This window comes from Geospiza fortis, unplaced genomic scaffold, assembly GCF_000277835.1.
Source record: "Geospiza fortis unplaced genomic scaffold, GeoFor_1.0 scaffold54, whole genome shotgun sequence".
Lineage (NCBI taxonomy): Eukaryota > Metazoa > Chordata > Aves > Passeriformes > Thraupidae > Geospiza > Geospiza fortis.
Window position 1 is genome coordinate 14,594,968 of NW_005054301.1, and position 25,050 is coordinate 14,620,017.

Sequence of the window (25,050 nt, forward strand, 5' to 3'; positions counted from 1 at the left end):
CATAATCCCCAGCTGAATGGAAATGGAAAATAATTGCACTAAAGTACTATTTAAATAACTAGATAATTATTCAAAGTTATTGGGTCTTTCCAACTGTACATTCCTAATCCAGATGGAGATAGAAACGTTGGACACTAAGGAGTAAGTGTACACTTTTTGACCTGTAGTTTCAGTGACAAAACCAGAATTGCATGCCCAAATAGGTGTTTGAAGGTGCTATCTGCATTACTCCAGCACTACTTGGGAAGAGGCTAATTCTCTCCTAAGACATCTTTACTTGACAAACTTTCAAAAATGCAATTTAAGAAATTGTAACTGAGCATAATTAAAACACTCAGCATGCAAACAGATAAGTATTGTATTACATTTAGATTAGTTTATCCTGCAAATACAGCATCCTTGAAATTGTAAAAGAAACATGAGGTATCAAAATACAATCTTTCTCAAAATTCTAAAATAATTTTTAAGTGAAAGAGAGTTAAGTGGAATCTGTCACAAATAATCATAAAGGCGTTCTACTGAGGTTTTTTTTCCCAATTGCCAATGCTGCAGCAGTAAATCCTCAGGACAGAAAAAAACCCTCAACCGAACACCAAAACAAAACAGAACATCCTCCTTCTGAGACACAATTCCAGCCCCAGCTCCACAAGTGGGCAGAGATAAACTTCAGCTCCCAGAATTCTTCAATTGAATAGTCAAGTGCTGACTAAAATGCAAAAGAATGAATTTCAACAAAGAATGCCCCTACATCTATAAAAACCAGCAAGATAAGGTACTTATGATGGAGAGACATTTCTAAGTTTCTCATCTTTCCTGATTTTTCTGCCTTCCAGTGTGCACTCTCAGTGGTACCTTATTAACTGATATTCCCCTTCCAAACGAGAGCTGGATTCCTTTCTGCTTTAGACTTCCTTATCTATTGTTAGAATTCACTTTTAAGTAGCCTGTGACAGTGAATTCATTACTTCATTAATTCTTAGTTCTGGCAAAGGTTCCAGTAGGTGCTTTTAAGCTAGTAAAATGATAGGATTAAAATGCATAAACCATAAAAGGTTACTTAATAGACCGGACAGTAACAGAGAATTTGGAAAAGCAAACTAAATTCCAGTATCTTTAATATAATGAATTCATTACTTAATGGGCTAGATTTTAAACTGTAGCACTGCAGTAGTCCTTAATTATGTCCTAATTGTTAGGCAAGTTAGAATATATTTTTTGTGTACAGAATTCACTTGAAAAAAGTCTAATGAGTCTTTAGAAAAACCTGCATACAGTCTGAAAGCAGGAAAAAAGGACTTCCTTTTCCTGAATAATACATGTATGAAAGCAGAGATACAGCAGGAAGATTATTGAGGTTTTCCACCTCTCCTAGAAGATTTCAGAGTTTATTCCTCTCTTACTGGGAAACTAGCAAGTTTTGTGTCTTTTGTGGGATGGCTCTGCCCTTCTGCAGAATACAAACATCAAGCTCATTTGTCACATCACAAGACAGGGAATGAACCACACAAGATCATTATGAAACCACCCGAATTACAGACATGTGATCTTCAGACACATGACTATCTGCTGGGTGACATCTACACACATGGCTTACAAACAACATTAGCTAACCTAGGAAAAAACCTACAGGAAACTAATAACCTTTTAGATAAATCTGAAACTTAAAATTTGAACCTTAGCTCAACTGAAGGCTGACCAACAGAATTTCAGTGAAATTAATGTTTATCTATTAGGAAAAAAGAACACAAAATGTTATATTAGTGAATGTCCAAAAATCTTTTTCAATTTCAGTAATTTTGCAACCATGTAGTAATTTTTAAGGGAACTGTTTTCAAAATTATATAAGACATGAAGTAAGAAGAAAGGGGACCTATTGCTGATGGCTTTCTGGAAACAAGCTGTACCTAGGCATTTATAGATAATAGCTTATACAATCTGCAAACCATGGGCGTTAAAAAAATGCAAACCCTGATCTGTACTTCCATTTAAGTCTTCCCTTCATAAATATATACTTCCCCTACCTAATCTCTAATATATTGAAGATCAACATAGTACATGTCTTGAGAAAAAGAAAACTTTTTGCAACAACTTATCCCAACAACCCAGACTATATTAATACTATTAGTTTTATACTGCTGTTCTGAGGTGCAACTGACATCAAATCTTATCTTTTACCCCAACTGTCACTGAAAAAGAGGGAGATCTTTCAGAGGATTTCTAACAAAACCTTTTAACTAAGGGAAGTTCAAGAGCTCCAGAGAACTGTCTTACAGATTTCAAAGTAAATGCAGACAGACTACAGTTTACCCAAAGCCTGCAACATTAAAGAACTCCTTTCCATGATTCCTCTCATCTGAAGTGTACTATTGAAGAACAGCACCAAACTAATATCAAGATAGGATTCTGTTCAGATATTTACTTCTAAGAGTTGCAGAGATGAGATGGAGTAACTTCTCACAGCTATGAAGTCTGCAAAGGATGCAAAATTTTCCATTAATTCTTACTTATTACAGAAAGGACAAAATCTTTTACAATGAGAATCACAACAAGACACAAAACCTAGAAAGCAACCAACCCTTCATACTTAAATTAATCCTCCAGGTCTAACAAACCTCAGAAAATCAAAGCTCCATGAATTAAGGGAATGAAGAAACTAACAAAAGATGACAGAAGTACAAATGCAGACTTTTGTAACACCTAGAAAAAGAAATGCTATTTGCAAACACCATAAGTATGTAGCGCTTTCAAAATAATTTCTTTATGGAGCAGTTAAGTGGGTTTTCTTGCAACATTTATAGCATTTTGACTGTTAAGTCTTATACTCAGTTGGGGAAAAGCTCTCAAAAGCAATTTTCTGGATATGATTTCAAAGCCATGCTATAGGAAACAGTTAACACTTAAACCAGTTCCTTCAGAGAAGTGGAAAACACTTAAAGAAGTGAAGCAATAAAAGGGCAATGAATTGTCTGGACATAGGACATCCAGGCTGAATATTTCACCTGTCTAGAATCAAAGAGGAAGTCTGCGCTGAAGGCATCAAAGAGCTTCAAAAAACCTATTTGTACTCTCAGTTGAGACGTACATACAACCTTTCTTTACAATAAGATATACTTAAACAAGTACTTTCTAACTAGGATGATTAAATTAGATATATTTTCCTTTAAAAGCAAAAATCAAAGAAATTCATCTTTGAAATGAACACTGTGATCACTATAGACCATTGAAATCTAATTAGTCTTTCTTTTAAAGTTACGCCTTGTTGCTGAAGTTTTGCAAACATCAACCAAGGTGATACTATATTTTATTACAGTGAAGTAGAACTGTAGATTAACTAAAGAAAATAAAAACATGCTTCAAATTTAAGCAATTTTATGTAAGTGAAGACTTCAAAGTAAATTAAAACCAATTTGGGATTAAAAAAAGTATGAAAGTTTTGGGTTTTTTTTATAACATACTGTTATACTGTCTCCTACAGCAAAAGCACATAATTTTGTTATAGGGGCAAGTGTCTTGCAATACATTTGGCAATAAATAGGCAGAAAAAAAAAAGCAAAGAAAAATCCCATGAATCCTCACAAGTATATAATTCATAATTATTCAGGGCAGCAAGTTTGTGCTGTGTGTGCCTTGCAAATTTGCCTGAAATAAATGTGTTTAAATAAAACCCCCGGAATCTATTTGGATGAAATCTTGTCTTTAAAAGATCCCATTATCACAGGGTTAGTGAAAGCACTCAATGAGTTACAGAACACCTTCAGTAAATTATGTAACTGCTTTGACGTGTTTCCCAGGTTAAACGATTCCCAGATTTCAGAAAGTTGTATTGGTTACGCACAATTCCCTGTTAAAACTGTATAAGAGAAAGTGCATCTACAATGAATAACTGACTTTTTCCAATACTAGAAACAGACCCACCCTCTACTTCCTGCCTTTCAAAAATCATCCACCACTTAACATTGCTAGTCTTTATTTAACATAAAAATAATTATAAAAGTATTGAAGATGTCCAACACTTATTTCTTAATGAGATGTGAAACTCTGTTATTAAAAAGGTTATAATTTTCCTGCTTCCCAGAAAAGCGCCATGTTCACACTAACCTTTTAACTAACAGGAACAGATGGGTCTAACTGGATACAGGCGTGATGGGGCATTGTGGTAGAGCAAAAGAACATGTTGATGCTCATACCTCTGGCAGATGGGAACCAGTCAAAATTAATTTTAGACTAAAAATGCTTTGCTGCTTCTCAGTAAAAAAAAAAAAACAGAAAATAAAAAACCTCACTTGGAACAATATGCCACTTTAAACATGCCATCAGAGCTCAGACAACAGCAGCTTTCACAAAGTTGGTACCCTACATTAAAACAAATTACATAGACTTACTGTATGCCATTTTTAAGTCTGTGAATAAATTAGAAATTCCTGAAAACAGTAGCTTATAATGGAAGTGCTGACACAACCTTAACTACAGCAGTAAATGTGCTGCTATTATGAAGTTGTTATGGCAACTAGAAAGATCAAACTGAGAGAGAAAGGAAGAATATGCATAAGCAAAACTTCAAAATCTTTGATGTGGTCCCCCACAAACTCTTTCAGATTTTGTGGTCACAGTTATTGCTCCTTACCTTTACAAAAAACAAAACAAAACAAACAAACAACCCCAAAAAAGTGCAAATTTTGCCTTTAACACAGGTGAGCAGTAGGGCTGCCAAAACAGTGTAAAATCCAAAACAAATCCAAGGTCATAATCCATTTTGTTCATGAGCAGTCTAAAAAATAGAGTCAATTGAAAGATATCTGGCCAGCATCTGGTGAGCACATATTCATCAGATAACACAAGTTAACAAACAACAATTATGCAAAACCATTCAGTCTTCAAAACAGTTCCATAATTTGTTACCAATCTGAATAGTTTAGTAACAGCAACTTGCTGTAATTTGGATGAATCAAACAGACAGCACATTTACAAATACTGATCCATTAATTAAAATGTGATTTAAAATAAAATTGAAGCTCATATATTTGTGAAACAATCATTACTTACCGTTCCTAACACTGTGTTAAACAAAAGCAGACATTGTTGGCTGTTTCTAATACTGAAATAATGGGGGGAAAAAACATACCAAGGCAGTCAAATCTTAATACACAAAAATCTCGAAGTATGATTTCTAAAACAAATCCATTAGAATCTGTGTCAGCACCCCAGTTACCTTTCTCAAAAAAAAAAATTAATAGTTTAACTGCAAGTGTCATTGCAAAATTTCACTGGAAAAGATTTCCAACAAAATTTTAGTAGCAACCAACAGCAATAGAAATAATGTTAAATTATCATTATTAAGAGTAGCAGTATACATTTTTATTACAGCATTCTGTCCAAATTCATCTACTAGCAACACTGTGACTTGAAAAGCAGAAAACAATATTTCTCTGTCTTTTCAAAGAATTTCATATTAAAGCCACTTTGTCTCAAGTCTAGTTTTACTGACATAACTAAAATCTAGGAAACACAAAAGCCCTCAGATGTCTGACATGATAAGAGTTGTGCTAAGTACTTTTACTCATTTCCTAGGTAACAAAAATGCCTTTTCTTCTAAGCTATCTCATTCCATTTCACTTTTGAGCTTGTTGATCTGTATCATTTTCCAGACTAGGAAAATACTGACATAATGAGAAGAGAATCAATTTTTTAAGAAATGGCTAAGTATCTACTTTCACTAAGAGCTAGCAGATATTGCTGTTAAACTAAAAATAATTTTAAGATTCAGGTTGACACGTTGTTAAGTCAAAAATTATTCAGTGTTAATTATCCAATTGATTTCAAAATTTTAAAACTTTGAATACTGTTTTTTATTTTCAGACACAATGTATTCTATATTAAACACTGAAAAATACAGTTTTGCAGATGAACTTCATTTAGCTGGAAAGTAATCGAATATTCCATTGACAAAAGAGAATTATTTAATCTGCAATAATCAATAATTATTGATATGAGATCACAACAAATACACACACACACACATACACACTCCTCCCCCTCCCAAAAAAAGGGATAAAAGAAGGCAAAAGAGTATTTTGTTCATAAAGGCCAGAAATACTTCTAGGCAACAAAAGCAGAAATAATGATGACATTTTCTTCAGAGCATTAGTTCTTCAGCAATTTAAAAATTCTGATAAATACACCACTTTTCTCTGAAAAGCAACCACTAGCTACCAACTTGCTTGAAGCAGATAATCTTACAGCTCTCTAAAAGCTGAATGACAATATTCAGAAAAAAGGTAAAAATAGGATTTCCATGTGCATAGCTGTTTGTTAGATAAAAGGTAAATACTTGATAAAATTCTCAAAAAGAAAAATGCTTAGAAGTGTTCTCTAACTCTATGTCTTCTTTTAGGGTTTTCCAAATTAATTTGCAATAAATTTACAACATTAGTGATTATCATGCATATTATACCCTGTAAAAATGGTTCATTGAGATACAGCTTTACTGATCACTCAGTCTTATTGGAAAAATGTTTTTTCCAATATACTTGATGAATTACTTTCATACAGTGGGGGTAATATTTGGCCTTTAGGATTTGAAGAATCCATAATTATTAATCATGAATAGACTAACACAGACAATACATGGCTTAATACTATTTGCAAAGCTACCAGTTTTGATACTATAAATATTAAATATCACTGTGAGATTGCAATGAAATTTCAGTGAGCTTTCAAATCAAATGCTCACGAACTTAAAATGCAAAATGTTTTTAAGAAAGCATTCTGCTCACTTCTTATGCAATTTTTAAAAAGCACTCTTCTTAAAGCAGGTAAGTACATTATTCACCCTAGATCAAATTTTCAGGTGCAGAGTTTCAACCTATTGTTAACTAAAGCTACATAGTAGTTTTTTGTGCATAAGACCACTCAAAAAATAGGAACTGAAACAGAAGTTTGTCCAAGTACAGAACTTTTGCCTCACTACAAAGTTAACTTTTCTGCTGCCACAAAGTTATGCAGAAGACAACGCGTAAGTGATCCAAATGAAACAAAGTAGAGGGATGTAGCCAGTCCCCTGTGATTCCTTACTACTGGCTAGAGGTGTGAGAACTTCATGTCAACTGATGCTATTCATGGACATGGAATCCCCCGTCAGGCCACTCTGTGAGTCCAAGATAACCCAGCTCTGCCAGGAAGTAGTCCCCTAGTGCAGCACGGGCTGTCACACAGTAGATATCCAGTCACAAGATGGATGGAGGCCCTTTGGAGTGCTCAGTGGTGCATGCTTGAAGCTTTTGCTACTTCAGTCATACCAGCAACATTCTCCACCACAGATGTTACATATCCACTTCAGTCATTCAGCTTATATATAACTTATTCCTGTTGCAGATTGACCAAACAGAAAAGATTTTCAGAACACCATGCTAAAAGTACAATTCTTTGTGCTATATTGAAGGTTGAAAATTTTAACCACCTTCATCTTCAGTGTTTGAATTCTTAACACTAATCATGTGTTATCCCAGACTAAAGTTGCACATTAAGATGTCAGAATTATTGTCATGCCCTAAATGTTAACATGCTGCTTTATCCAAGCTATCCTCATCCTCATCTCCAGGTGTGAGACAGCAGAATACTTCTGATACTAACACACACATAGCTCGGTTTACCTTGTCCTGAAGAGGGGAAAAAAGTGGGAGATTTACATATGTATAAATTCTTTTGTTCTTCAGGACTTCTTCAGGGGATAATCACAGAGGATATTCGAGTCCTCTGTTTTGGGATTTGCAAAGGGGGAAGCAGACCACGCTATTGTTTGTCTCCCGGAAGATTATCTGAGAATACAAAGGTTGTGCCTTGTCAGAATCCAATTACTTGGAAGGTTTTCACAAGAATCAACACTTTTATGAAATACGGTAATAAATTTAGGACACTTTCAGTTCAGCTTGGGCACCAACTCCAGGCATGGACTGTATATGTGAAGACAGAAATAATGAGAGAGAAAGTGTTAATATTATTTCAGAAAGTATGCCTCATTCCAGTACTTTCAGCATGGACTTTATATCATCTACTCATTGTATCCTTGGCAACTCGACTTGTTATCTAAAGAGACAAAATTGACAACTTAGATTTAAAGTTACAGCCATCATATATTTCTAGGCTTGGATTTGGTCTGGAGCTAGATAGAATACAAGCTAGAGACCAAAAATATTCCAGAAGTTATTTGATGTGATATAAGGGCATAATAGTGCTCATGATTTTTGACTGGATAAACTAGAAGAAGCTTTATTCAGATGCTCTCCATCATTCCATAATAAGGAAGATGAAGAAAAGTTCTCTTCAGCAATGAGAAAAGTTCCTCATACTTAGAGTAAACACATACAAACCAGCAGAAGCAGCCCTTTCTCCCAACACATTTTTGGTGGGGTTTATATTTCACCCTGGTTTTAAAGGAGTCATCATCTTATCTGTTCTTCGCCTTCAAGGTACAGAAAGCAAAAAAAGAAATAAATTGATTGTAAATATTTTCTTGTCAATAAATTTAAAAAGAAAAGTTACACTACAGAAGTTTCTGGGAGGAAAAAAAACTCTCTATTTTGAGGAAAAGTTCTAAACATTGCATTATTTTCCCCACAATCATCATACGTTGCCCTTAACAACATTGATACTGTGAATGAAGATTTTATCCATCATACTTTATATTTATGAAGGCTTATGCTACACTGAAGTGAGTTCTTCAAAATATATTATTTTTTCCATATTAGCCTTTAGAGAGCAGTTCCTCAACAGTAAATTACAGAATTTAAATTTCTAAATTAATTAGAAATGGATTTGTGTCTATAATACAAAGTGTGTGATGAGTTTGAGCATAATCTTCATGCAGAGAATCCTTTGAAAAACGTTTTTTTTTTAATGCTAAGGTTTCCTTTTGCAGAGGAAAAAAAAAAAGAAATGTGTGGGTTTAATCTATAAATTAAGTTATAAATGAAAACCTACAAGACAACAGCCAGGCTCCCCAAATGAAAGGCTACATGAAGCAAAACACAAACCATGATTTTTAAAGCAGATCCGTTAGAACATGTTTTTTATAAAAAGCTAGCTTTGAATAGACCTTAACCTGACTGGAGTTTTTAACCCTATGAATGACATCCACCCTGTCAAAACAGCTCTGGTCTGTTTTACCTAACCATATCCCAAAACAGCAGGTTTTTCCTGGTTTGTTTCTTAATGACAAGCTGTTAAAACACAGAGAACCTATCAAACCTAGTATTATCCTCTGCTGCTTTTTTTCTTCCAGTACACACTGCCGTCCATCAGAAGAAATAATTAATGGTTCTATTATGCATGAAAGTGTCATCCTGTCAGTTCAGTGACTGGTTTGAATAGCTCATATCTGCCACTCATTGATGCCATGCGTGCTCACTGTCCTGAGAGATGACAAAACACTACACCCTTCGGGATTTTTTTTCCCCCCCTCTCTCTAAAGCAGCATTTCACATCTGTGTCTGACAGAAGCATGAGGAGCTGAGAGAGGCAGACCTTCATCATCCTTCACAGAATAATGTTGCATGGATTAAAAGTTAAGATCTGATGTCTACTGATCCTGTATATTTCCTACAAAAATCTAAAATGTGAAGGCTACCAAAATGTAAAAGGAAATAACTTTTCAGTGTTGGAATAGCACCAGAAAGCAGACGGAATTTACTGCATAGCAAATACTTATTTTTTAGATGGGTGCTTGAGTTGACTGGGGTCAGTGCATTTGCCTTTTATTAATATGTTTTTTGGTTGGGAGGGAAAGATGCAAAGTTCACAGGTCCTTTCTGTTACCTGAGCAGGGCAGAATTAACAAAAATCCTGAATGTAGAGGAACTCAGATACTGAAGATACCTGGAAATAAACTGGAAACAAGCAATACCACAAGAGCAAAGCAGCAGTGAACAAGACGACGCTGTGAAAAAGAAATCACAAGACGAGAGTGCACAATGCATTTCAAATAGAAAAAAGCTTCCTATCTGCTGAGTGAGTCTCAGTATATTCTGACAGAGCACAGACAAAGCTTCAATCAAGTATCTCCTAGGTAAGTTTTATTTCATATTTGATTGATTATCACATCAACATATGTATTAAAAATAACTCAATTAATTTCAAATTCTTTATACTAACACTAAAGTTTAAATTTTTCAATGTCAGATGTTTGATGTTCTTAGATTTCCTATACTGTAAAAATAACATCTCTCTTTTGATGCTAATGTTAGTCAAAGGAGAAACTCTTAAATGATCTCTTGATTTATACCAGAGTGAAATATTTCCTAAGATTTAAACCCTTCAAAATATTTTAATACATATTTCCATGCATGGCTGTTCAAGAAAGAATTTTTTTAAAAGCCACGCTTCTGTTAATAGTACCACAAAACATTTACTACACTTCATTATCTATTTAATCTGGCAAAGCAAACAACATTTTGCACCACAGCAGCAGTTGTAAGAGGATATCTTTTATTACAGAACAATAAATCTCTGTTTATATAAAAGAATATTAAATACAGCTAGAAGTGTTGATCAGTTATTTATGAAAGGTAAACTACAGCACAGTGAGGAAACAGCACCATGTTAATGCTCCCCAAGGTACTGTGTACAGAGTGTCAATAAGAAGACTGGACATCCGCCCCCAAGTTAAACTATAAAAAAGAAGGTGCAGGTCATCTCATTTTTCCCCTCATTTACAGCATTCATGTGAATCACATAGACATGAATTCAACATGAAAATAGCATGCAAAACATTTCAGAATGAGATTCTACCATCTATTAGGGCTTGAAAAATCAACACTATACCTTTTAATCAAAAAATTACACTTAGAAGTCATAGAGAAAGATATTTGCTCAGATACAAAAACCTCCCCCAACCCTTGAAATTCAAAAAGCATTAAGAATTTTACATCATTGAACACACCATTTATATTATCACACTGGTCAATTCTGTAATCAATAGCAGCTTTGAAAAACTACATCTTTGCTACTACTGTCTTTTATTGTTTTCGCATAGTTTTTTCTACTTATTAAGATGCAATATGTCTTCTAGCATTGTTTTAAGTACCTCTTCTATTTCTCTCTGTATCAATTCCCTTGTTTCTATTTAGGACATCTGATTATATGATATTCTTATTTAAGATAACCTTCAGTTCTTTCTGGGTTTTTTTTCTTCTTATGTTTTGCTACCTTACTAAAACAATATCCCTCTTGCTTGATGCTTGCTAAAGGCAGACTAATTTGCCATTCACAAATACCCATTATGAACCCTTCATTTATGTACAAAGAATTCTAGCAAGTGCTAGAAAACTGAACTTACTTGCCAAAGACTGGTAGAATAGTATGAGACTAAAAAACTCAAGTTGATATGAGACAAGGTTCATCGTAGTATGAGGAGTCAACAACATACTCCCAAAATAATGGCAGGATATGTGAAATGACTTCTGCAAGAAAGGGGTCACCTCATGCACAGTAATGTGGCATACTTTATATATCTGAAACTTGTTCTACTAGTCACACTTTTCACTGTCATGGCATGGGAAAAAACCATTTCTCTAAGCACACTTAAGTCTTCTGCTTAATACAGGCAAAGACATTTCTATTATTCTCACCCTTTCCCATATTCCCATTTGCTGTTTTTAATGAGAACTTGATGGAATTTTTGCTAGTGCACCCATAACTCAGCCATTTTGTTGTTGACAGGTTCCAGCACTCTCTGTATTTCCCCAGTTTCTGTCCTTTTTCTCTCAATTATTTTTTCCCATGTCTCACTTCACATGATCCAGTAAGAATTCCTCCTGCCTCCTCACAGCTCCTATACAACATGCACTGATAATTTGTCTCACATCCAACACACCAGGAAAAAAAATTGTAAGTGAGGAAGCAGGTTCTGTACAATATAAACTAAAATAATATGGCTGTAAGTTTCAATAGAACCAGCTCACAATTTCCATAACTTGAATCATCAAAGCCTACTATAAGTCAATAATATTTGCAACAAGCAGCAAATGCAATGCAGCTTCTGTCAGCTGACTTCAGAAGACAGCTTTGTATCTGCTAGATGTGGTTCAGAGTTGGATATTAAAAAAGAGAGAAAAATAAGAACTGGAATTCAGCCTTTTTTTCACCAAGTACTGTTCTCACACTACAAGTTTTGTTAACTTTAATGTTTTCTGAGTTTTTTGCCTTCTCTTTTGTAAAAGATACTGCTTATTATGGCTTAAAAATAGAACAAAAAAACCTAAACAAACAACCCCCCCCAAAAAAAACCCCAACACTCCAAACTGTAAATACACCAGCTAACCAACATCCTTGTTTAAGAAAAATCAGGTGATTATTCAAAGATCTCAAAAGGATTACTCAAAAGCTTGTGTTTTAGAAACTTCTGAACTGAAAACTGCACTTAAGACTTTGTGACTTAAGAACTGCACTAACACTGTTGTAAATATGAGAGGGCTAAGAACAAGTGGAAAGCTTACTTGTAGGAAGAAGAACTGGATACAACTAATATTTTTTTCAATATTTAATATTTTTAAAAGGTGGATTTTTTCAGATGTATTCATTAATATTTCTAAGTCATCAAGACAAATGCTATTTTTAAGTGCATTATTTCTCTCACTTACCTTCAAAGTATTCGGATGTACTAATTAAATGAACAGTTTATTAGTAGTTCCAAAACCTAACCTCCCATGAAACCAGAAATAAATATCAAAGAATCACAGAATATGCTGAGTTGGACAAGGATCACTGAGTCCAACTACTTCCCCTGTACAGGACCATCCCCAAGAATCACACCGGGTGCCCAAGAGTGACGAAGTACTTTCCAAAATATATAATTATGTAAAATCATATCACCTATCACCTGAAAGCAGCAAGTCAATATTTATTTTTCCACCTTTATCATAATCAGTTGTTTAAGGATCACTAAGCATCTGACAAGCATATCTTTTCATTTCCACTCTGTATTGAGTTGTTTGTATATGTGAAATGAATAAACCACACCACAAAGTAACAACAGGCAATTGCCCAAAGACAGCACATCTGCTTATCAAAATGGCACATGTATATATGGGACCCCCTTCCCAATTAATTCAACAAGTAACAAATATTAAAGTGGTAAGGTATGGTTTAATAAGTCTTTTAAAATTCGTGTGAATTAGACACAAACCAAAAGTGCCAACTGCCTGTTCTGGGTAGTTATCAGCTAAAAGAAATCCACAAATAGGAGCTCAGACTTGGAGGTACACATATTGTTGAGCTCTTGGCCTACCTTCTGCATTCACTTTCACATCTATCAAGACCACTATGTCACAGGTAAAACATAAGGTACATTTACACTTCCATCCTCTTATTAAAAGAACTTATATAAGCTAATAGAAAGTAAGGAGTGAAATCCAGAACTTATGCTCCTATAGTTAAATCACTAATGCAGTAAGTCTATTTCACCTGGAGTTACAAAGGAACACAAAATTCACCACAGCCATTTACATCTCTCTCAAGCCCTTCACTAAATAATCTCTTGACTCCAAAAATTACTGTAATGAGAAAAAAGGCACTAAAATACTTCAAACCATTTGCACTATAAATACACGAGGTTGTATTATCCAGCACTGCCAACCAGGTGGAAAGAGCTATATTTCAACAAGCCAACCTGACTGATACTGGCTACATTCATATATATATATATATTTATATATTTTCACCAACATTCATTTTTTTCCATATATATTCATACATAAAGAATTGATGGTTTTGCGGTGTTTTTTTGTTGTTGTGCAGTTTTTTTGTTGTTTGTTCGTTGGGGGTTTTTTTGTTGCTTTTTGGGGTTTCTTTTGTTTGTTTGGGGGTTGTTTATTTGTTTGGGGTTTTTGAATAAATAAGCAGAGCCAGTTCACACAAAACCAGTATATGACTACAGGTGACAATGCACAGAGCAGACATTCAGGCCTCTATAAGTACAAACTCTGATTTAAAATAGAAGCATGAGGGCCCACATACATTTATATACTGGCATATATATATATTTTATATTTTTTACAAACATTTAAAACTGGCAGATATAAACTGCTTTGGGAAGTGTCTGATATAGAGCAACATCTGCATAAAAGGAAGCTTTGTTACAGCAGACGCAACTGTGTGTTCCTGGCAACTCAACCTGCAGCCCAACAGCCTCAACAGACATCTGCTCAGCTCATTCCTCTTTGTTTGTGATACCTGGTCCTGGACCAACTTTTAGGTCCTGCAAGGGCTGCCTCCACACTTTATATCTCAATTAACCAAACCTGTTAGCTTTTCCATTCTTTTTTTCCCAAAACTGAAATAAAATTCATGGATCTAGTTACCTAAATAGTTCCATTTGATAGTATTTTTTTACTCCTAGAAAGACATTCTCCACTGTTCTTCAATATTCCTGACACTATGAGACATTAAAAGTACCCATTTGTATAGTCTGCCTCAATGACAGCATTGATGCTTTACAAGGAATTCAGCTTGCTATTCCTCTGCTATATACTTATATCAGTCAGTGGTGAAGCCAGCAAGCATGCTAAAAATCTTAAAATTACAGAAAAGTGAATTCTTTATGGGATGTCAATACCTTCCAACCATTTTGAACTGACATAATCTCAAACTTTAAATATTAATTTAATGTTTCTGCAGCTTGCAAACAGGGAAGAAAGAAGCACACTACTTGGGAAAGGTCACTAGAAGCTCCCCACAGCCTCAAATTCTGCACAACAATAACCAAGGGAATGAGTCTAGAGATGACTGAAAACAGGGCACACACACAGGGATACTCCCTCTGCCTGCCTCCAGCTATTTGCAGTTCAGGGATTTTTCGAGCCTGAGATAATGTCATATTTATAAGATAACCCTCAAAGTATTTTCCCAGTTGTTTTTGAACCAGCAAAAAACCTTCTGTTTCACAAGATCCTGTGACAAATTTCCATATTTAATTATGAGTTACTTCAAAAAATACCTTTGCTTTGAATTTGCTGCCAGATAGCTCCATTCAATATTCCCTACTTCTTCCACTAGCAGAGCCAAAAATAATTTATTTATTATACTAATCATTCTGTGATTTCACAGAAGGCTATGGCATAATGTTCTCATCTGTCTTTGCAGTTGAAAACCTCTTATTTTACTCCACTTATACCATTCTTAGCCATGCCTTATAGGTAAATTCTTCCATACTGTTGGCCTTTGCTGTATCTTCTCAATACTACTGTTTCCTTGTAGAGCTTCTGGGATCCAAAGTACAAAAAGCCACACAATGTGCCTGAGTCACTGACTTTTATGGTGACACTATATAAAATTTTCTATTTTCTTCTCTATTCTTTTCCTAATTTCTGCACTTCACTTGCTTTCAACTAAGGAAGAATAACAATCATCTCAGATGACTTTAAATGTATAGGGACTGTTTACATGCACACACACGCACCCATACTGTACTTCACTTAATCTTCATCTGTAGAGAATTTAATATCTCATTTTTGTGTTTTTTTTTTCCTGCAACTCTCTGCAATCCTCAGGCTACACAGAATTAGAGGAAAAACGAGATACACACTTTTAAAAGTGAATGTAACAACACATCAGATCAATGCAAGAGCTTTAGGTGATTTTCCACCACTGAAATTCATAAAATCACAGAATGGTTGGGGTTGGAAAGGATCTCTGGAGATCACCTAGTGCAACCTCCCTGCTAAACAAGATTCACCTAAAATGGGTTGCACAGGAACCGGTCCAGGCACGTTTCAAAAATCTCCAGAGAAGGGAAACTCTACAGTCTCTCTAGGCAAGGGTGCCAGTGTCCTGGCACCCTTGAAATAGTTTTTTCTCATATTCAGATGAAATTTCCTGTTTCAGTTTATACCTGTTGCCCCTTGTCTTGTCACTGGCCACTTGAAAAGAGTCTGGTCCCATCCTGTTGTCACTTGTCCTTCAGATATTTTCGTACGCACTGATAAGGTCCCCTCTCAGTCATCTCTTTTGCAGGTTAAACAGGCCCAGTTCCCTCAGCCTTTTCTCATAAGAGATGCTGTCTTGCTGCCCCTTCACTTGACCTGCTCCAGTAACTCCCTGTATCTCTTGTCCTGAGGAGCCCAGAAGTGGACACAGCACTCCAGGTGAGGCTCGCCAGGGCTGAGCAGAGGGGCAGGATCCCCTCCCCTGACCTTCTGGCCATGCTCTTCCTAATGCAGCCCAGGATCCCATGATCCTTCATGCCCACAAGGACACGCTGGCTCAGGGACAGTTTGTTGTCCACCAGCACCCCCAGGCCCTTCTCCACAGAGCTGCTTCCCAGCAGGTCAACCCTCAGCCTGTGCTGATCCATGAGGTTATTCTTCCCCTGCTGCAGGATCTTACACTTTGTTGAATTTCATTAGGTTCCCCTCTGCCCAGCTCTCAAGCCTGTCTAGGTCACACTGGATAGCAGCGCAGCACTGTGGGGTATCAGTCACTCTCCACAGTTTGGTATTCAGTCCCTCCATGCAGGTCAGTGATCAGTAAGTTTGAGAAGACCCAGTACCAAGCCCTGGCATGCAATGCCAGCTACTGCCCACTAACTAGCCGATCACAGCCCTTCTAGGTCTGCCATCCTGCCAGTTCTCAATCCACATCTCCACTCACTCTCCAGCCTGCATTTCCTGAGTTTAACTCTGAGGATGCTATGGGACACATGTCAAAAGCCATGTCAAAGTCAAATCAGACATGTTTAAATCAAGACTGACAAGAGCTTTTGACAGCAGCTGTACTAAGGGATCTGCCTTAAGTCAAACACTAACTAGCTCACAACTTGCTTTGATGACTGCTCATATTATTCAGAAAAGTTCATCCAATCACAAAGGGTTTCCTTGGCTTTGTAATCTATGAATTTTACTGGCTATGCTGGGGTTAGCCTTTCATGTAACATTTAGAGAACCTTGCCCACTACCTTTCAAGTCAGTAAGGAATTTGAGCTAGAGAAAGGAACAAGAGCAAGTTTCCCTTCCTCAATTTTCACCCAAACTTTACTGAAACTGTTTTTTTTTAATTATGCTTGCTATTTCGCATGTTTTGCAAGTTAAAAAATGAAGGAACTATACTTGATGTTTCTTGGTAGTATTTTATCTCTAAAATCTAAAAGCAAATAATGGCAAATATTATTTCATTAGCAATTAAATTATATATGTTTTAAAAATATCTTGTAAGGAGAGGAGAAAATGGAATAATTTCTAAGTTTAGTTGTAACCAGCTGTCAGAACAGAGTTGGTTTTTTTAATTCATGCTATAATTTGGACCATAAATATTCTTTTCTCCTACTGACAAAGTTTGTAAAAACAGGTCTTTAATTCATATTCCCTATTTTGCTTCCCAAATGGGTTCTACGATTCACTTCCTCAGGTTCATATAGTCACTGCAGCAGTAGAAAATAGTAGTATGTTAAAATACTTTAAAGAAGAAAAAATTGTAAATAGAAACCCCCCAAAGGACAAAAGACTCTTCTATTAATAAATGAGCAGACAAAAGAAGGTTCACATGCACTGAAACAGATAAACTATTCTGAAGCACAGGCACTAAACACAAATAACCACTAGGGTTGTTTTATTGTTGAGTTGGGTTTTTTTTAAACAAAAAGATAACATGACCAAATCAAACATTTTAGACACTTTTAAATGCTTTGTCTCTAGTTAAATGTTACTTTACACAGAGATATTTATAAAGACCAATTTTTTTGACAAGTTAAACTGTGCTTGTAAGGTAAAGGTATGAGATCTGATGCTTTCAGATCAAATTTCTACAAGTTAATTTAGTCATCTCATATTTGTAGGCAACTTTCCTCTAAGAGGCTAGATTATTCTTCCCAGAGATTTCTATTCCTCCTCCTTATTCTTCCTCCTCCTTTTTTCATAATCAAATACAGCTCACAGAAATAAAATTGTCTGTGAGACAGAAACAGGATACATAAAACTAAGAGTAAGGAAACAATTAATAAGGCATTATGAAAGGAATAACAAAAGAAACATAAAAGAAGGGGCAGACAGAACCATGTGGAGTTACACAAAAGAAAATTTAAAGCAAGAAAGGCTGTAGACACTTATTTGCAATAGAAAATTTACTTGTTGTCAATATTCTAACTGCAAATCTACATTAAGATGAATCAGAAGTAGGCACCTGGATATAATCCAACTTAACCCAACACACATGCATGCTACCACCCTTACTATTATCAATAGCAATTCCAGTATTTTACTGATTCTACAAGATCTTTCACTTCTCACCAGCTGCTCCATTTCATGTTCCTGCCAGCTCTTTTGCACCATTCATGTAGTCCAATCAGGCAATGAGATCCATATCTGGTGATGGGCCAAAATCCATAATATCACTGAAGTGTCTTTCAAACTTTTTTCTTCAGAAGAGGGGAGGTGATCTTAGTTTATTATCAAGGGCAGAAACAAAATATAAAGCAATTTCAAATTCTGTCATGCCAAATTCTATCTTCTATTGCCTTTTGAAACATTAAGCACATCTAGAAGGGAAAAAACCAAACTAACAAACCACCATTGTAAGGAAGTCGGGGAAGAAGTGCTGTTTTCCATTAGAACCACTTTGGTCTATTTCCTTGGACATTCGAAAGGTAACAGTGAACAAAGCAAAGAGAGTATCTTTACCTGAACAATATAAATTGTACAGACTTGCTGTCTGGAACTGTTACTCTTACACCCCTAGCACTTTATTATTAAAAAAAAATCTAACTCAGATTACCTCCTATTACCAGTGAACTGTCAATTTATAACACTTGGCTTTCTAAAACTTCCTTTCTGCCAGCATTTTCCAAGCAGAAGGTTAAGCAAGTGTCTTGAATCAAAATTTCATTGCTATAAATATCTGCAATTATGGTCACTAGCCTTTATGACACAAAAATCAATAGAGCTAGATCATGATTTTAAATCATTCCCATCTTGAAATAGTTCTTCCACACTGCCCCCTTTTATTTCATAGCAAGCTGATACACAATTTTCAGTGACACATTACCTGTATATTGAAGCACATGTATATATTCAGTCAAAGAAACCCATATTATCACAGACTATTTCAGTCAACAGTATAAAAAGAAGTAAAGACATAGCTTTTATAATCCAAATTATCTGCAGCATATTCAGAAATACCATGCTTTGTAAACTCAGACAACGAGCATGTACTGTCAAAGGAAGGTCATCTGATTCACATTCCAGTAAAGGTTGAAAATTAGTCAGAATCAAAGAAAATATAATTCTTCCCCACTTGCACCCTATTCTTACCCTCAAACGTGACTTTTATTAAAAGACTTTTTAGTTCACAATTTTACACATGCAAGGGCTTGGTTTGCAACAAAGGACAACAAAGGAATACAAAGAATTCCCTTGAGGCTGGAATAGACAGTTAATACAACTCTTGTTTTAAAACAAGCTTTGGCAAGGCTCAATATATCTTCGACATTCTTCAGGAAAATTACTCAAATCTAGACAAAAAATAAGCTGTTTCAGAAAAAAAAATCTCTGAAGTGCTAAGAACCATCTTCCCATACAACACCCAGAAACACTGAAGATGCCACTTCCCTGATGAGCTGAGAGTAAACAATAAATAGACAAGAGAACATAGAACAGATGAGGAACAAACAAGTGATTTGGACAAAAATACGAGGCGGAGAAAGGGTTAAGAGAAAGCCTAGACTAGAAGTTGGATGTAGGAACCAGGAATTCTTGAGCAATAGGATGAAACCAAGGAAAAGAGCAACCTCAAAATTAATAGGTGTGACTAAAGTACACTAAAATCAAAAGCATTAAAAGAAGAGCAGGACAAGGAGAGTCCAAGCCATCAAGATTTGAGGAGAATTTCAGCATTACACAAGGAATAAGAAGAAAGGAAGAGCTGTAAATGAAATTAAGGAAGAAACAGGCACTCCATATCCTTTAGAGCACTATCTACTTCACAGCCCTTCTTTGACTCCAAATGCTTAGAAACAGCACTATTCCACGCAAATGAACTTCTCACACTATTGCTAGAATAGGCTTTGCCGTCTCTTCTGATGGTAGTTTACATGCAGGCTGATCTCAACACCTCTTTGGAACATGAATCAATGAACAAGAAAACATTCCTATCACAGTTATTTTGCTTGTTAACAGATATTAGGAATAAATGCACACTTATGAGAAACAGAACAGCAAATGCAGTCTGGTTTCTACAATTAAACTAATCTGCTACATCTAATAGTCTTATCATTTTTACCATAAACAAAAACTTCTAGCTTTAGAAAACTTTGTAGAATTTCTGTTTCTATTTTGTTTCTCTCTCTAAATTGCTGAGAGATGGAACAAAAATATTATGATTAAAACAAACACAGCTCCTCCAAATCAATCAACATCTTTTAGTATTACCATAGAATTGATATCTATTAATGTCATTATTGGAAAAGAAACAGTACTTTATCAATAAGAAAAAAATGTCTCTACTTTAAAAAGTCTACAGTCTAATTCAGGTGATTTAACAGTGGACAGAATTTAACAGAATCACAATGTAAAAAGGAAATCAAAAGAAAAAAAAATCAAATCAATCAAAAGTCATATGAAGCAATAATGAAAATAAAACAGTTTTAAAAAACTCAAAGTAGGGAATGGAACAAAATAAGTAAAAACCAGTAAAAGCAGGAGAAAAGTGAACAAGAATGTCATGGCAATAACACACTGAACTTTGGAAATGAATACCAGAATAAGAAATGTACAATCTGAATACCAGAGTCAGAGTAATTCAGTTTTGGTTAGGGGATTTCAGTGGTAGAAATGTCAGAGATGATGTGGCTGAAACACAGATGACCAAGATGAAGCCTAGTCAGGAAGAACAGTTTTGGGGCTGTGTAAAAACAAAGGAAATTATTGAACTAGAGAAACAGTCAATCAGGTGAATAGACATTTTTATCTACGTCTCAAACCTCCAAATTCAAGTAGCGTACATGAGAACAGCAAGACACGAATAAGAACAAATTGCTCCACATTTCCACATACTTATTTGTGATTTCATAACCAAAACATACTTCAACACAATTCAGCAGAATTACCATCAATATAAAGTAGCATCAAAAGATTAAGAACCCAGAGTTAGAGAAGGATATTGGCCAGAAAACCTCTTAAATCCAGAAATCTGGAACTTCACAAATAAATTACTGCACTCAAGGTGTGAAAAGTTAAAAGAATGGGGAAAAGCTTACCATGTTGATTTTAATGGGAACAAAATTTAACCCCTTTAGTCTGTGAATCTTACTCTATTCAATTCTAAACCATAAAGCATCCAAATTTCTCTGAAATACTGAAACCCTTCATATTTTTTAAATTACTTACCAGTAATTACACAGTATTACCATTGATACTTAAAGCCACATATCTCTAAGACATCAGAATGTTAAAATGAAGAGACGTTATGCTACATTTATACATTTATATTCAAATCATGGAGTCATGTTATACTTCCACACTTCAATCATAGTTTTGGTTATATTTTAGATAAAACTTAGGAGGGATAAAGGCACAGATATGAAAGCATACATAATGAGCACAGAATACCTATTACAGGAAAACATATTTATCAAGAAAATGTAATTAATACTTAAAATCTGGCATGTCTTATTTTTAGTTCAGACAAAAAAAAAAAAAAGAAAAAAGACAGCTTGGCTTGTCTGATTAGAAAAAAAAAAAGAGATGAATTTCTGTAATGTTAGGAACAGTTTAGGAAGAAGCACTGAGCAGATGGAGAACCAGCTTTCACTGATGCCAAGTCCTGTGATTTCAATGCAAATCTTTATTGTGGAAGAGTTTTTTTCTGTTTGTTTGGGACAAAGGAGTACAGGAGAGGCCATTTTTTTGTTGATTTCAGATGCCTACAGGTTCACAAGCAAGAAGAAGTATCTCTTAGGTCTAGTAACAGGTCCAAAGTTGCAGACAGCCCTGTTGCAAATAACACATATGCAAATGGAAATGAGACCACTTGGATATGAACCCTCCACAGATGGGAAATGCTATCTACAAGAGGACCATCAAAAAGGAAATGAAAGTTCTGATGTGCTGAAATGGGGCTAGAAGGAAAAGCAGGATAGGAGAGCATGTCATGGAAACTCAGAGAATGTTTAGGGAATGAAAAACAGAGAACATAAAGAAAGATGCAATTAAAGCACGTGCCCTACCTATTTATGTCAGGGTGGCACAAACTAGCAATATTTAAGTGACCCGCTACCAACCCTTAGTGCAACAGTGCAACCACCTTTCAAAATCAGTAACCTGGCATCTGTATCTTGAAGCTGATGATAAGTGATAAGAAGTAACCAATACTTCTGTGCTCCACACAGAGATCATGTCACTTGGGGAACAGTAAGAACATAGAAGTTTTGCATCAGTTGAACTTCTTGGTCAATTTCTGGCCAAGAAATAGCTGAGTTGTCAAGAAAGTACCACTGAAAAATGGGACACTGATACATACAGTAATCCAAATCACCAATGAGTTAAGCATTTCTGTAAAGAAAACTAATTTTCAGCTATTCTCTATGATTTTAAAACTCAAAGGATTCTTATTTAGTACTTGAACTCTGCCCTGTTATTGCCATTCTTTTTGCTTGAGCAGAATTACCATTAAAAAAAAGAAAACTGATTTACTCTTCACTCAGATTTTTCTTTTTTCAAAAAAAAAAAAACCTTGGAAAACTGTCTACTTGAGATAGAAAAGTAAAACCTATTTTTAATGCAAGCTTTGCTCCACAAGTTTATCTGTTCAGGTTTTTCAAGATGGCCAAAGGTCTTTTGTGTACTTCAAATTCTCAAGCATGTACTGACCTTGCAAAAGACAAAAATGCAGCACAGACATACCAAAATTAAACACACACCCAAAAGAAAGAGGTTAAAAAAACAGATCAAGTGTTTAGGGAAGGGAATGTAACTGTTGCCTCACAATTCTTATACCTATTGTTCATTACAATTATGCTCCAGTGAGTGTTTTGATTTTTATTCTACATTTTTTATTGTATTTAACTGATAGGTACCTATAGAAATTATATGTATTATTATTATAAATTATATGTATTATTACAATATCAAAATCATTCTCCCAGTTTTATTTGAACTGCACAGCATTTCTCTATCTTAATCTTTAATGCACCAGAATTATTCAGCCATGGCCTAAAAACCCAAATGTGAAAAAATTCATCTCCAAAATGATATTTTTTCATCTTGATAATCATCATCTTGCAATCCAAGTACTGTTATTGAGGGTATGTATGTTGGCAATTTTTAGCTGGTTTACTGCTAATGCTACCATGTTTAAAGAAAAGTAATCAAGTGCCTGGATACGTTTTGATCAGCTCTATAATGATATTTTAAAAATACATATTTTAAAGAATCTATTCACAGCCAAAAATCTGATTAACAACTTCAGTCTATTGTAGGTCACTTAACCCTCATCTTTCAAATAATGAGGGCAGCTCTTCAAACATGGCAAGATTCTGCTCGCAAAGTAAGTTTATCCTATCACTTCCACTTCTCTTGCTCTTTATGCTTCAACAGCATTTTTACTAAATTGATTCAAGACCCATTTCCTGAAGGCTTCACATGGGACTTGTATTTTATATCAGCTAAGCAGCACAGAAAAGTTTGCTATATTCAAGACAATTAAAAATACATGCATTTTAAAATGCTGAAAAAAGAAACATACTTAACAACCTAATCTGAACCCAGGATACCTATTTTACACAGAAATATAATAAGCCCTAACAAAGAAGCTCCACCAGGCCAGTGACATCAGCTGTTATCAAAGGCATCTGGCAGTTCTTAAGACTATTTTCAGCTGCCTTTTGAACTTTTCAGTAAGAAATTTTCACGGTCTATTGTCTGCTTCAGGTGGCTTTTCCTTATCCTCCCCTTACCATCCCCTCGTAAAGGAACCAGAGAATGACTTGAACATTTTTGTGTGAAAGCACTTCAGAAACTGTGACACTTTCCCACCGTGAATCAATAACTTGAAATCAGACTGCACAATGATTTTGCATGAACGAGGTATGCTCTGTGCATTTTGTGAAAAATCTGACCTGACTTAGCCAAGTATAGGCTTCTAGAAATCTGAGTTTGTGCCTAACTTTTACAAGATCTGCTGAAACTGAACAACCATTCACCGCATCTACCTCCTCAGTGGTCTTCTGCATGTCATCCCAATGTGCAAGGCAACTGAATTAAGTTTCTTCCTACTTTCAGTTTTGAGTGAGAGTCAGATTATCCACTGTAGGAGAAGTCTGCATTTAACAGGCTTTAGGTAAAACACTGACCACAAATTGTCACCTTGCATATTTCTGCAGCCTCACCTATGGTGATATCCCTAACACAGTTGAAAACAATGGTCTGTCACTTTATATTGTTGAGTAACCTGAGTAGGAATTGGGGGATCCTGGCAGAGAATGTGGGGAGAAGATGGAAAAACCAGCTTATAATGGAGACCAGAACTGGAAGCTTGAAAGAATAAACTGGGGTTGACTAGAGAACGAAAGAAACTAAGAGGAACATAAGATGTGGTAGTGAACGAAACCAAACGAGCAATGCCAAGCAGAACAACCAAGACTTGGGGATCACCAGGACCGGCAAGAATTCTGCATCTGACAGAATTTGAAAGAATTGGATTTTAATAAATATATTTGGAGGGAGCTGGTTCACAACAAAAGACTGAAAAAAGATCCACCAACAGAAATCAACAAACAGGAAAAACAACAGAAGGAAGGAAGAGTGAGAAGAAATAGCCAGCAGGCAAGGGCTGATAGCAGAGAAAGAACATGCAGTCAAGAGACAGTCTGGGACTAGTCAGGCCTAAATATCAGATTCAAAAGACAGAGTCAGTGCCACACTAGAGATTGGCATGAAGCAGAGAAAGCTGGAACTATAAGCAAAAACCTAAAAACACAGTCTTTGTCTTCAGAACCTATTGAAAGACATAATGTAAAACATCCTAAAGACTTTACATTCTCCGCAAGTATCTGCAAACTCTTTTCTCCTCCTGAGA

The 25,050-nt window shown here is 35.4% G+C and overlaps 2 protein-coding genes across 2 annotated transcripts in view; one reads left to right on the top strand and one right to left on the bottom strand.

Moving 5' to 3' along the window:
* Window positions 1-25,050, bottom strand: part of AVEN (apoptosis and caspase activation inhibitor) — a 65,359-nt gene that overhangs the window by 37,837 nt on the left and 2,472 nt on the right. The window lies entirely within an intron of this gene.
* Window positions 9,556-25,050, top strand: part of CHRM5 (cholinergic receptor muscarinic 5) — a 44,363-nt gene continuing 28,868 nt past the window's right edge. Inside the window, exon 1 of the mRNA XM_005417516.2 lies at window positions 9,556-10,060. The gene's annotated coding sequence lies outside the window, so the exon portion shown is untranslated. The remainder of the gene's footprint in view (window positions 10,061-25,050) is intronic.